The 14,219-nt window shown below is 50.2% G+C and overlaps 1 protein-coding gene across 21 annotated transcripts in view; it reads right to left on the bottom strand.

Annotated features, from left to right (window-relative positions):
* PKNOX2 (PBX/knotted 1 homeobox 2) overlaps nucleotides 1-14,219 on the bottom strand; it is a 330,969-nt gene that overhangs the window by 224,545 nt on the left and 92,205 nt on the right. For 2 of the 21 annotated variants that reach the window (XM_065529192.1, XM_065529195.1), the window contains exon 1: nucleotides 2,717-2,806. The exons of the other annotated variants lie outside the window; for them this stretch is intronic. The gene's annotated coding sequence lies outside the window, so the exon portion shown is untranslated. Of the gene's footprint in view, nucleotides 1-2,716; nucleotides 2,807-14,219 lie in introns of those variants that run through there. 21 annotated transcript variants of the gene reach the window in all.

Genomic DNA, 14,219 nt, shown 5'->3' with positions numbered 1-14,219 from the left:
TCGTGTTTTCTGTAGCCATTGGTTCTGTGTCTTCTGTTTTCCTAATTTTCTTTCCTTCTTCCTCAGCATGCTCTCTTTAACCTCCCTCTTCTTTCCTACTACCCCAAAAGCAGAACCCTCCTTCTTCCCAGGCTGACCCCACCTGGTCTCTGACCCTCCATCCCATAGTGATGCCTGTCAGTTATGAGTGTGTGTGTGCAGGTGTGTGTGTGTGCAGGTGTGTGTGTGTGCAGGTGTGTGTGTGTGCAGGTGTGTGTGTGCGCGCACATGTGTATGTGTACTTTCAATCTCCTACTTGGGCTACCTGCCTTGATTTACAAACATACAAAGTGTACCCAGACCCACAGGCATTATACTGAAGTGGAAAGAACCCTGGCCCAGAACGCAGGATCTCACCTGTGACACCTTGGCCCTGCCCATTTCAGAGACTCAGCTTCCTCATCTGTAAAGTGGATTTAAAGCCTCCCTACCTTGACTCCCTTAAATGTTGTGAAGACTAGGTAAGACAAGAGACTTGAAGTGCTTTGCAATTCATAATATGGATGTAAAGAATTATGTAATTTTTTAGTTATTTTCTTAGCCCTCTGGAATTACATCCCTCCCATCTCTCTCTTCCCTTTCACCACCAAACTTGTGAAAGAGCGATTAGTGCTCACAGCTGCCACTTCCCCACTTCCCGTTCTCTCCTGAAACCCGGATACTGGCCCCACAACTCCAGTGCAGCTGCCATTGAGGTGGCCAAGTACTTCCATCCACCCGAGAAGTGACCATTTCTCAGTCACAGGCCTCCTTCACTCAACACGTCCACAGAAAGCAGCACACGTCCCCTCTCGCTCCCTGAACCTGCTCATCTTTGATTCTTTACTATTTCTGTTAATGGTACCCTTTTCTTCCAACCACCCAAGCTGTACAAATCTGGGAATTCTTATTTATCCCTCACGACCATTCAAACTCTCTTCTACCTCTCACCTTAATCTGCAAACAACCGAGACCCCACACATTCCCACACAGGCACATTTTAAGCTCTAACTGGCCCAGTTTGCACATGTGTCTCTCATATTCACTTTCTCCTGTCCCATTACCAACATGCTTGCTAAATCCTTCATTACTTCTCACTCTCAGACCATCACATTTGTCTCTTCACTCACTCCTCTCTGCTGTGATCTGCCTTACACATTAGTGTCAGCAAGATTTTTCTAGTGCAAAGTCTTTTCTTGTTACTTCTTACATCAAAAACTTGCAATGGCTCCTTGTGGGCTCTACAATAAACAGCAAATTCCTACACCTGGCGTGGAAAACCTCCCAAGACATGGCCCCAATCTAACTTTCCGGGCTCAACTTACACTCTACCTCTGTGCTGTGGCCACACTCTCAGTAAATTAGTGTATTTCAGGTCCCATGACTACACTCCAAATTTACCTGCCTCAGGGCCTTTGCATATCCCTTCTGTCTGCTGGAATGCCTGTTTTCCACTGATGCCTATTAGAACTCTACTCCTCCTTCAAGCCCAGCTCAAAAGCAATTCTCATCCATGAATCATTCCCTGGTCACCCCAGGGAGAAGTAATGTTTCCTCATCCAAACTCATAGCATGTTGCCTAAGATACCTTTCATCTTTGCATTACAGCTACTTATATTTGTCCTATCTCCTCTATTAGACACATTCATTACAGAATTCCATTCAGTGCATTTTAAAATCCATAGTAGTTATGCAATCAATATTTGTTGAATTTAAAAAATGGATGACTAAATTAAGTCTCCCTAGCAGGTTTCAATCCAAGGACCACATGTAGGCTTTGCTGACTGATGGCTGACAACCAGAGGCCTCCTCCTCCATTCAAGAGTCATTTGGCACAGCCAGGTCCACAGCCAGCCATGCCCCTGACATGCTTATTCCCACCTCTTCCTCACCTCCCAACCACCCATACCCCTCTCCAATCTCTTCCACCCTGACTTGCCACTAAAACCTCTCTCCCCAGGTGCCAGTAGCTTTCATGCCGACAAACGGAGGGATACTCTCTTACTCTTTCCCTTACTGGATAATTCGGTCCTTGTTTCAGCTGACTCTCATTCTCATCATCAAGCTTTCTACTCCTTTGGTTCAGCAATGCCACCCTTTCCTGACTCTCCTCCTAACTCTCCTACCCTCTCTGTGTCTCTTGGGGTTTCTCTCGCATCATGTTTTAAACACCGTGTTCCTCTGGATTCTGCTTTTGCCCGCTGCTCCTCCCGCTCTGCACGTGCTCTCTGGGAGAGCTTATTCACCTGTCATGGGCTAGTGGCGCTCACATTTCTATCTCCAGCCATATTCTTGAATGTGTGTATTCAATTTCCTGCTAGACGTCTCCAGCTACACGTTCCATAGATGTTGGAATTCAGTATGAAAAGAAGACAGAAAAAGGAAAAATGAAGAAGGAAGGAAAGGAAGGGAGGAGGGAGGATGGAAGGGAGGAAGGGAAAGAGAGAGAGACAAGACTCTATCTTCCGGAAGACCTATTTTTCTCTTATGTTTCCTGTGACAGTTATTGAAACCACCACCCACCTAGAATGAGGTCAAAACTTGGAAGTCTCCCTGGAGTCCTTCCTTTCTCTTACTCTTCCACATACAGATCAGTCCCCCACCCCCGTACCTGAAGATTTTTCCTTCTAACTAGTTCTGGAACCCAGACCCTCCCTCTCTCACAGCACCACCCCTCCGCCCAGGCCCTCAGACTCACTCGCCTGCAGTACTGCAATCGGTCTCTCACTGGCTTCCTGGTCTTGCCCACGTTCATCCAGCCATCTTGTACTGCCAACGTGATCCTTCTAAAACACGACCTAAGTCACTCGCAGCTGAAATCCCTTCATGCTAATGCTGGCTGCAGTTTACTGAGTGCTGTCTTTGCTCCAAGATGGCTGTTAACTTGTTATGCTGATTAGCTCACTCAGTCATCACACCTCAATGAGGTAAGTACTATGATTTCGCCCTCTTAACAGATTAGGAAATTGAGGTACCAAGAGATGACGTTTTTCGCTCAAGATCACCAGCTCACAAGTGGCAAAGCAGGGCACCTGGCTGCTTCTCAGCCACTATTTCATGCGGCCTCTTCAGGGGACCCCACTGGCTAGATAAGAACTCTACACTCCTTAGCAAGGCATTCGAGGGTCTCTGTGACCTGGCCCTGGCTGCTTTCCCGCTCATCTCTTGCCACTCCTTGAACCAGAATCCTGATCTGCTTACTTTTTGCACACACACCATGCTGGTTCATGCCTCCACGCGTTTGTGCAAAGTAATCTCTCATTTAATACCCCCTCCTCTACATTTTGACCTAACTACTCTCTGCTCAAGTCAGGTTAGACGGCACCAGGACTGGTTCCTGCCAACCTTCCGAACAGCATCAGCCTGAGCCGACTATCCCTCTCCAGGGTGCCCACACTCCTTGCCCTTAAAGTTTCCTTCTCGGTTCTCCCCACGCCCCGACTAGAGAGTAGGCTCCTCGAGGGTGGGGACTGTGTCTCCTTTGTCTCTGCACCTGCAGAGTATGACACAGTGCCTGGAACACAGTGAGTGTCCCATAAACATGCACTGAGCTGAGCTCCATCCCACCCCAACCAAGGCCCCGGTCATTTCAGATCACCCCAGATCACCCCAGTGCACAGCCTTCTCTTTCTTCCTGGAATTCCCTCAGCACATAGAATCTGCGCCACTCATTCAGTGATTAATTAATCCTGTTTCATCATGTGACGTCTCTTGCATTGTAATCTTCATTATTTAACTTTTTATTGTTACTTTTCTTTTCATAAATTGCCTTTCCATTTAGAGGGTAAAGTCCTTGAAGATGGAAGTTAGGGGTTACGTTACACGTGTATTTTCATCTTTTTAAGTATCTTGTAGATCTTAAGTCCCCAATAAATGTACAGTGATTTAATTTAACATACTCTGGGGAAGTTGAGATGAGGCCGCCGTGTATGTCTGGGGCAGAGCGTGGCATAAGAGAGAAGCAGGGAAACACATTTTAAAACAGGGGCTACTTAGAGAGACAGAATATTTGGGCTGAAAGGGTTGTAACCCAGTCTCTGCTTATCCTAGCTCCACCCCTAGTGAGAGAGTCACCTGATGGCTTTGAAATGAATTTTTACTTGATGTAATAAAACATAGTTACAATTATGAATTCGGAAGCAGAGGTCACAAAGTATGCATAAATGCCAAAATGTCCTCCCTGATCAAGAAGTGGCCTGCCTGGCCTGCTAGACACTGAGGAATGTGCTGCGTGAAGAACATGGCTGTGGGGAAAGACCCCATCTGGGCCTGGGTTCAGACTTGGCCTTCACCAGCTCTCCCCTGCTCCCCACCGTCCTCCCTGGAAGGGACTCCACACCCAACAACACACTTTCATTAAAAAGAATGTCCAGCCCCACTATGTACCAGGCATATCAGCAGAATAGACACAGAATGGATACAAAATAAATGCCAAGAACTCAGACCTCAAAAAGGATCCATGATTAAAATACGTATGGAGCATCTTCTAACTCACTCCTTTCTAGGAGTAACATGTAATGAACGTGTAAGGGACACAAGCCCTGTGCTCAGCAAGATGCTGAGTTCTGGGACTAGAGTAGCAACAGCAAGAGTCCCTACCTTCCAAGGGTCAAGAACCGCTGTGTGGAAGGTACCACCGGGATACGAAGGAAGATCAGACATGGCGCTCGTCCTCTGGGAGTGTACAGTCTAGTTTTGTAAGATGTGTACAGTGTTCTCTGAGAGCCAATCACACCAGTCTCTGCTAAGCACCAAGCACAGGTATACCCCAGGAGCTCAGAGCAGGGTAAGGAAGGGGTAGATTCAGCTGGGCCTGGAGGAGTGGGAGAGAGGGTCATAGCGGGAGAAAAGGAGTCAGCAGAGGGAGAAGGACAATAGAAGGCAAACCTTAGAATGTCTCTGACTGGGAATGTGTCTCTGACCGGGAATGTGGCCATTCACAATTGAAATGGGAGTGATGTGACAGGGGAAGGACCCATTACAAGATAAGCGAGCTCCTTTAAGGCAGGTAGGCTTGGAAGAGAGGTCTGGAATTAAAGCCATCAACTTCCCCAGAACTCACATGGATAAAACCAGAAGAGTCCCAGGCAGCTGGGATGCATCGTTCAACCTATGACAATGGGATTAAACTGGGAGCTTGAGCCACAGGACATTGATGACTTTTTACTGAGCAAGCACAGCACTGCTAAATCCACTAGCCATGTGCCACTCACAGTGTGGCCAGAGACCAGCAGCATCCATGTCACCAGGAGCCTGTTCAACACAGAATCTCAGCCCCACTCAGACGTGCTGATTCAGAATCTGCATCTTAACACGGTGCCCAGGTGGCTCCTTTGTATTGTACCTTAACGTTTGAGAAACAGCTTTTTTTTTTTTTCTTTTTTGAGACAGAGTCTCGCTCTGTCGCCCAGGCTGGAGTGCAGTGGCGCGATCTTGGCTCACCACAAGCTCCGCCTCCCGGGTTCACGCCATTCTCCTGCCTCAGCCTCCCAAGTAGCTGGGACTCCAGGTGCCCGCCACCACGCCCAGCTAATTTTTTGTATTTTTAGTAGAGACGGCGTTTCACTGGAGAAACACAGCTTTAATCACCCCTTCTATCCGGAGACTTAACTCCAAAACCAAGGCCCTGCTACCCGACTTGCCACCAAGCCATGAACTACACTTCCTCTTTCAGGAAAGGAGCACGCCTTTGCTTCTCACCCCGTTCAGCTGGGATTCACTGGGATTCCTTCCAGCTCTGGTGTCTCTGGGATTCAAACAACTCTGAGAAGGAAATTTGTTCTCTAGGTCGAACCTGTCTCCCTGCCTTCCCCCTCTCCATATGTCTCTGGGGAAGGCAGTTCCAGGAGCCCCAAACAAAGGGCACCAGGCCCCACCCTCTGAGCAGAGGAACACAGAGGGCTGTACTTCTCTCTACTCAGATGGCGAAAGTGAAGCATGGTTTGGGAAAATGAAGCTTGGGAAGAATGAGCTAATACAAGAGTCCCCCAGAGATGACACAGAGATTCTGGAGTCCTGAGTTTTACCCATTGCTTCAGGGGACGTGGGCACACACGGACACACTCTCCAGGCACCATGCAGTGAGGTAAATTGAACAGTTTGCTGACCCAAGGCACGCATGACTCCAGGCATTTTGCTGTTTTGCTAGTGGAATACCACCCTAGCCAGGGCTCAGCCTGGCTCGACTCTGCTCCCAAAAGCCGCTAGAGAGAGGGCATTTGGGTTTGTGGTTTGAAACTGTGGACCTCTTTCTGTGGCTGAGAGGGGAAGAATGTCCTCCAAGGAGGGAGAGAGAAAACTGAGGCCTTGCAGTCCTGTCCCCAAAGAACACTGTACCGCTCTGCCCATTGCCTGGCTCTGCTGACTTCCCTGAAGGGCCAAGGAAGGGAGAGCTACAGGAAGGAAGCGGGGCCACTTGTAACTGTCCTGATGTCCAGACAAGGCAAGTTGAACAAATATTGAAAGGCAGGCGTGGTGGCTCACGCCTGTAATCCCCGTACTTGGGAAGCTGAGGCAGGAAGATCGCTTGAGCCCAGGAGTTCAAGACCAGCCTGGCCAACATAGTGAGACCTTGTCTCTACCAAAAATTTTTAAATGAGTGCACTTGTGGTCTCAGCTACTTGGGAGTCTGAGGTGGGAGGACTGCTTGGACCCAGCTGGTTGAGGCTGCAGTGAGCCGTGATCACTGGACTGCACTCTAGCCTATCTCGTATAAATAAATATTTAGAGGCCGGAGGTGAGGTCCCAGCCTGAACTCTGTATCTCTTGGTTAGATTTGGGGAATTTCTGAGCTGCATAGTCGGAAGGCCTAGCACCATGGTCCCCAGATACCAGAGATTCCAATAAGAATTAAAATGAAGAGCACATAAGGAAAAATTTACCACGGTGAAATTCTATTCCGACGGCCATACATTCAGGGACTGCAAATATTTTACCTCATAATGAAAGGTTTTTTAAACTCTAAAAATACCTGGCAGCTGGGGGTAGAGAGGAAAGGCGGGAGAATAGTGAGTAAATTTGCCCATCTCTAAAAGGAAAAAAATAATTGTTTAAATAATATCATCAAACAAAGCTTTAAAAATGCTCTGTGGAGCCTGAAGGGGTGATGAAATTATCTGTCCCAGAGCACTCACCCCCCCACTCGCAGCCTCCCCTGAGCCCTAGGAGCACATTCCACAGCTCCTCCCCCTGCACTACGGAAGGTGGGATAGAGGATGCCGGATGTCCCTCGGTGTCCCCTGCCAGTGCTCAGCATTCTGTCAGTCTGGACACCTTGGTGCCAGCTTCAGCCGTCCTCCCTCTGTACCTGGACTTCTCCACGGTGCACCTGCCAACTGCCCAGGCCTCTTTGGGGACAGACACCTCACCATGTGGCAGTGCAGCCACCTCATCCCTGGAGGGTGTGGGGTCTGAGGGGAGAGGTAAAGAGGAAGAATGGGCTGTAGGAGTGGCCACCACTCCTTACCCACCCCATCAGCATTAATACTCCCCCAGGACCCACAGCCTTCAGGGATAAGGCCCCTTGGTGAGGGTTGCAGGGGGCAGGGCAAGCAAAGGGGCAAGGAGGGTCTCAGCTGCAGCCTGGCTGGCCCCGGCCCCCAGCATGTCTACAGCGAGATGGGGGCTCTCTTGGGGATGCCATTCAGGCCGTGTCTTTTGCAGGAGGGGAAGCCAAAGAAAAACATGTATTTATAACATGAACTTTCCCCCTCTCCTTCCCCTCAGCTAACTGATTAATTAAATGAATACAAAGGCCGTCTTGTTGGGAGCCCTAGCCGCACCGACCCTCTGTGTTTTCTTTAAGCCGGCCTAGCAAACAGGAAACAAAAGGCTTAATTCTGTCTGGCTTCATGAAGGGGGCTGTATGTCACAGCCAGAGGCTGCGGCTCCGCCAGACCCCATGGAGCAGCCACAAGGCGGCTCGCGACCCCCAGCCTCCCAGCTGAGCCCACATTCTTCCCCAACCTGGCCTGATGCTAAACTCGCTGGGCTCTTGGGGGAAATGCCTACCCAGCAGGAAAGAAACTAAAAGGAGCCAGGAGTGCCTGAGATAAGGCTCTGGAAGAAAACCTTGAAGGAAGTGAGGCTGAGGAATTTGGTCCACATGGCCATTAATAACAGGAGAGAGGGAGGGGGTGAAGTCTGGGGCTTTCCTGATGGTGTCGGATGAAAAATCACCATTTTCCAGCTGGCACGCTTCCTGCTTCCCGTGAATCTGTCAGATACTCCTTAGCTTGGCAGCCACACAGGTGGCACAATCTCCCTTTCACAGGTGGAAACTCTAGCTCCGAGAGGGACACAGGCAGCAAATCACCAGTGCCAGGCACCTTCTCCAGCCGGCCTTGACTCTCTCTGCAGGACTTGGCCTGCTCTTCTGTGGCCATTCCTTGTGGACATTTTCCATGTCGTCTGTGAGACCCCAGAACTTTGGAGGGAGGCTGCTTTTTTTTTTTCTGCCAAGGAAGAAAGCAATATCTGGGAAGGACATAGTTCCAGAAGACACAGAGGTTCTGAAGAGCTCATCCGGCCAAAGGCTCTAGGCATCAGCAGTGAGGGGGCTTCACACAGAGCCCCTGCATGTCTCCTCTAGCTCCCAAACCCCGCTAGAAAGCAGAAAGGAAGACCCCGCTTCCTCCTGTGAGTAGAATGGCCATAACCAAGCAGCAGTCTGGGTTCAGCCCCAGCCTAAGCTCTCAGGTCAGAAAGGGTTCATGGAAACCAAGGCCCTGGGAGATAAGTGAGAAGGAGCTAAAATGAGCAATGATGGCACAGGTGGCCCCAGGCTGAATCTGAGGACAGTGGTCTGCATTTAGGGATCCCGGTCAAGTCTTCTACTTCACAGCCTCACGATTCATTCACCAAAGCTTTACCAAGTCCCTCAATGTGCAGTATACAAAAGGCAGAGACCCCCTGCACATGAAGATCACGTGGTCTAGAGGGGGCGTCCCTTTGGAAGTGAGGCTAGAGACAGCGAGGAAACAAGAGCCCAGCCTGGGTCATTCACTCAGTTGCTCAACCGTTCCTCATCAAGGGCACTGGGGATGCAGTGACAACCAACCCAGACCCTGCCCTTGATCTCCTGCAGCATGTCTCATGGGCAAGTCAGACATTAAACTCCACATCACATAAATAAATATGTGACTGCAGACTGTGGTGGCCTCGGTACAGGAGAAACACGGGCATGGGTGATGGCTGTGGCTTCAGTGTAGAGAAGAGACGGAGGGCCAGGGGGAGGCTGGGAACCAGCGGGAGGCACTGCAATGAGCCTGGCAAGCGGTGGCAGAGATTTGGGCTCAGGGGGCGGCACGGGGCACGGAGAGCCATGGTCAGGCCAAGATTCACACCTTACATCACAGGTTGAATTCACAGAACCTACCACTGGGCTGTGAGGAAATGAGGGAAGGGTCAAAGTCAAAGCCAGGGCCCAGGTTTCTGACTACAGAAACTTGGTGAATTCTGCTGCTGTTCAGTGAGATTGGGTAGGTTGGGGAGGCACAAGTTAAGGTGCAGGGGGAGGAAATCAAGCTGGCCTGGTCCTTTCTACTCCCTCCCCTGCCTCCGACCCTTGGGAGTGACTCTCTCCTCATCCCTTGGCCTTATTTCTACATGGGACTAATGGCTGTGACAATAGAGAACAAAATGCTTTGTCAGTGGGACCCTCTGGTCCCTGCCCCGGTTACCATCTGGGGAAAAGCCCAGCGGCCAGGCTCTGACGTTGTACATTGAAGTAAGACAAGGTGCTCTCAGCCCAGACAGCCCTAAGAGCCCACTGGTGTCACTGTCTATAGATGGGAAAGTGGAATCACAGAGGAGAGGAGATACCTGCCCAAGCTTCTCAGCCATGCGTGATGAACTGAGGTGGTTTGGCTCCAAGACCAGGATTCATTCAATGAGTGGATGTTGCTTCTATCTTGCCCAGTTCATACGCATAGCAAGGAGAGACCCAGTGAGTCTTTTATTATTTATTTATTTATTTATTTATTTTGAGACAGAGTCTTGCTCTGTCACCCAGGCTGGAGTGAAGTGGCACAATCTTGGCTCACTGCAACCTCCACCTCCTGGGTTCAAGCGATTTCTCCTGTCTCAGCCTCCTGAGTAGCTGGGATTACAGGCGCCCACCACCACATCCGGCTAAATTTTTTGTATTTTTAGTAGAGATGGGGTTTTACCATGTTGGCCAGGCTGGTCTCAAACTCCTGACCTCAAGTGATCCACCAGCCCTGGCCTCCCAAAGTACTGGGATTACAGGTGTGAGCCACAGCGCCCGGCCAACCCAGGAAATCTTGAGCAGCTCAGGAGCCCACATTGCTGATCTGGGACAGTAAAATATGCCACACTGTTTTCTTTTGCAATAACTGATTTAACTTCCTGAGTTGGTTTTTCTCACATGGATAATATATTTAATTAGCACTGAATGCGGGTACAGGGCTGGCAGGGGCACCTGGACCTGAGTGAAGGTGAGAACCGAGGAATGTTTTGCCATGAGAAGGGGCTACCTGGGCAATGGTGGGAGCAGCCGTTCTCCCCCCTCACTGAAGCTCTTTGACCTCCTCAGAGCAGTCTAGGAGCCTGGAGAGCTCTCAGAGGGGCTGGGGCTGGTCAGCTGAGCACAAGCACAATCACATGCCACCTGGGGCTGGGCTGGGGCAACAGGTGAGATCAACTACCAAAGAGGAGGAAAAAAGGGAAGAAGGCTGGGCATGGGGGCTCACGCCAGAATCCCAGCACTTTGGGAGGCTGAGGAGGCCGGATCACTTGAGGCCAGGAGTTTGAGACCAGCCTGGCCAACATGACGAAACCCTGTGTCTACTAAAAATGCAAAAATTAGCCAGGCGTAGTGGCGGATGCCTGTAATCCCAGCTACTCAGGAGGCTGAGACAGGAGAATCGCTTAAACCCGGGAGGTGGAGGTTGCAGTGAGCCGAGATCATGCCACTGCACTCCAGCCTAGGCAACAAGAGTGAGACTCCGTCTCCAAAAAAACTAAATAAATAAAAAAAGAAGAAGAAGGAGGAGGAGGAGGAGGAAGAGGGGGATGAGGAGACAGGTGAGGGAGTAGAATCTGCAAAAGAAAAAATCAGAGGAGGAGCAGGTGGCAATAAGGAGGGCATCAATGTCTGAGGGGCCTGTAGGCCAGATCTACAGGGTTGGGACCACCAATGGTCTCAGAGAGGCCCCTGTTATCACAGGTCAGAAACTCAAGGAAGTGTACATAAGAATGAGCCTGCACTGATTATTTTACTACCCTGTGAAAAACCTGTCTTCCAAATTCACTTGTACTGAAGGAAAATATAGTGAGGCACTCAAATTACCTCACTACCATGGAGGGGAATGAAGATATGGAAGGAGAGCCTGAAAGCAAGTTTCAAAGGGAGAAATTGTCCCCATGCGCCGTCCCTCTTACCCTCAGGTAAAGAGGGGACCCATGGCTGAAACTGATTGATGGGGTGCAATGTCGTATGGCCCTCTACCCCTACCTTTGCCTTCTGGCCTTTCTATCCGAAAAGCTTATAGGAGCAACCCATCTAGACACAGAATTCATCGTCTTCTTCAGGGGAAAGAAATCAGCTATAGAAATGATGGTGGAACATTTGACTTTCTCCATGTGAGGATTCCATGCTGGGCTCCTGACACAAATCATCTCTCTGCTACTCTCTTTTCTGGTGAGTAGATGTGAGAGCCCCAGCAAGTCCCAAGAGGATGGGCTACCAGGCCCACCCCAGACTGTGGTGCTGGGAAACACAGACAAGGGACCATCAGCCCTTTTCAAGCTTCTTCCACCCAAGGCCTTGCCCCTGAAGGCTGCCTGAAAGCTCAGCTGCTTCCCCGCATTGGTCCTGCAAGGACAAGGATTATGCTGCTAATGCAGTTTGCAGGGAGTAACCACCAGCTTCCCTAGGGCCTCTAATCTGCAACCCCTGGCTGCAGTTGTGGCCCAAAGAGGTGGCTGCAGCACATCTGTGTGAAGGGCAGAGTGGAGCAGATACCGAGATGACCTACCCTGAGATCACCAGGACGCCATTCCAGGAGTCCTACCAGTTCTGCACCGGCAGCTGCACCCAGGACCCTGGGGGATGTGTGTCTTCCCCTTGGGGACTCTCCAACTAACCACTACGGCAGCCCTGTCAGAGCCTCAGCTGTGTTTTTTTTGTTTGTTTGTTTGTTTTTTGCCTCTGCTTTGGGGCAGGGAAGGGGTCTGAGGCAGAGCTGTGTTGTTATGGGGTCCCCAGCATAGGACCCTCCCGGCTAAGGCTCAGATGCAATGAATTACACAGGACCAAGATCTCCCTGAGAGTCATCACTCAACTACTCCAAACACCAACCTGCCCCGACTAAGCGAGATCTCTGTCCCCTCAGAGAAGCAGGGGTCCTGGCTGGGGCCGACTCCAACAGCAGCACTCTCTGCAGCGATGCTGACCCCGTGAAATATGGCTAGTGAGATCGAGGAGCTGACTTTCTAATGAGAGTGCATTTTAATTCATTTAAATTTAAGTAGCCACATCACTTATGGCTACCCTATTCTCACCCAGTAGAGTAAAATCCAGTGATCCCAGGGAAGTGCCTTCTTCATATCCACATACCAGGCACTGCTACAAAGGCCTCTTCTCAAAGTATAAAGCACCAGGGCCCCTGCTCAGGAGGGAGAGGACCCTTTTATCTCCGCTAATCATCAGGGATACTTAATTCCCTGCAGCCACTACAGGAAAGCTGTGGTTCTCTACCAATACTTAGAATCATGGAAAATTAACAAGGATGAGGCCTTGGGCATGATCGAATCCAATGCCTTTGTTCTAATGATGAGGATATTCAGGCTCAGAGAGGTGAGGTAGCTTGCCCAAGGTCACAGGTGAAATTGGAGCAGGGTTTGACCCAGGTTTGGCTTCACTGGCTCTCAGATCTTCCTCATCCCCTGCACCACCTCTGAATACCAGCACTCTCTGTAACAGTGGCCCTTCCACCCTTGTCCCATAAAAGCCTGGTTAGCAACACACAGCATGGAGATTCTTGGTGGGGATATTGGGAGACTCCATGATGGAAAGGCTTCCGATCACTTGGGGTGTGGTGTACAGGGACAGAAAGTGGGCTCAACGGAAGAGGGTTTCCCTGGCTCAGGCCCTGTTTCAGGCCCTATCCTAAGCTATAGGCCTCAGGGAGCCCTAGAGAAACCAGCAAAATGTCCAGCCCAGCCCCAGACACAGTCAGCACACGCAAGAGTCAGTGACTGAGAGAAAAGATGCACAGACCTCAGAGACCCTTCCCAGCTGCCATGGGAATACACAAGCTCTGGGAAAACGGCCATGCTGACACTCCAGCAGGCTCAGGGTCCGAGAGGAAATCTCACCTGTACTGTTGCCAGCTCCATGATTTGTGTGCAAAAGTCGCCCCTTTAAGGATCTTGGCACAGATCCCCATGGCCAATGCCTACAGACAGAGCCAAGCCATGCAGAATGCTGGTTCCCCAGCTTCCCAAGCAGACCCAGAAGCCACCTAAATGGTGGCGGAGGGGGCCAGCCAGAAGCTGTAAACCCAGCGTCCTTAACCTGGAGTTTCTGTGTCTAGGACATTGTCAATGAATTTGTGTGTGTATGTGTGTGTGTGTGTGTGTGTGTGTGTGTGTGTGTGTACGTATTCCTTGGGAGAGAATTCATCATTCCATCAGATCTTCAAGGAGACCATGGCACAAACACTTTAAGAACCCTGACATTCAAAACCAGTGTTGGAGAAATTATCAGGCATTGCCATCTGCTGACGGGACTCCCCCACTGGCCGTTTTCCTGGCTTCTCAAACTCAGTGTTGTAAAAAAGAGACCCTTGGCCCATGAGAACTTCACTCTCATTTTCATGAGTAGTATGTCAGCTCACCGAGTCTTCAGGGTGTAGGTTTTCCCCTATACCAGATTTCCAATACCTACTCCATCACCTTGTTCTTTTGGTTCTTCAGAACAGCTCTCAAACCTCTCCTCTTTTGGCCTTGACCCTAACCAGGACCCTCGACCATCCCCAGGACCTGCCCACCTCCCCACTCACTGCCAACTGCTGAAAGCCTTCACCCCTCCTCCTGCTTCTCAGGCCTCCCAGCTCCAAGCCATCCTCATGTTCCTAAAAACTTTTAGTTTTATAATATTACCTACTTGCTTATTATGAACTGAGGGTAGGAAAAACACATGTCTTGAACCAGTAAGCAAGAGGATACAGGCATAA

This window comes from Macaca fascicularis, chromosome 14 (assembly GCF_037993035.2).
Source record: "Macaca fascicularis isolate 582-1 chromosome 14, T2T-MFA8v1.1".
In the NCBI taxonomy this organism is placed as follows: Eukaryota; Metazoa; Chordata; class Mammalia; order Primates; family Cercopithecidae; genus Macaca; species Macaca fascicularis.
The sequence above is the reverse complement of the archived record's forward strand: the minus strand, read 5'-3'. Positions and strand labels throughout refer to the sequence as shown.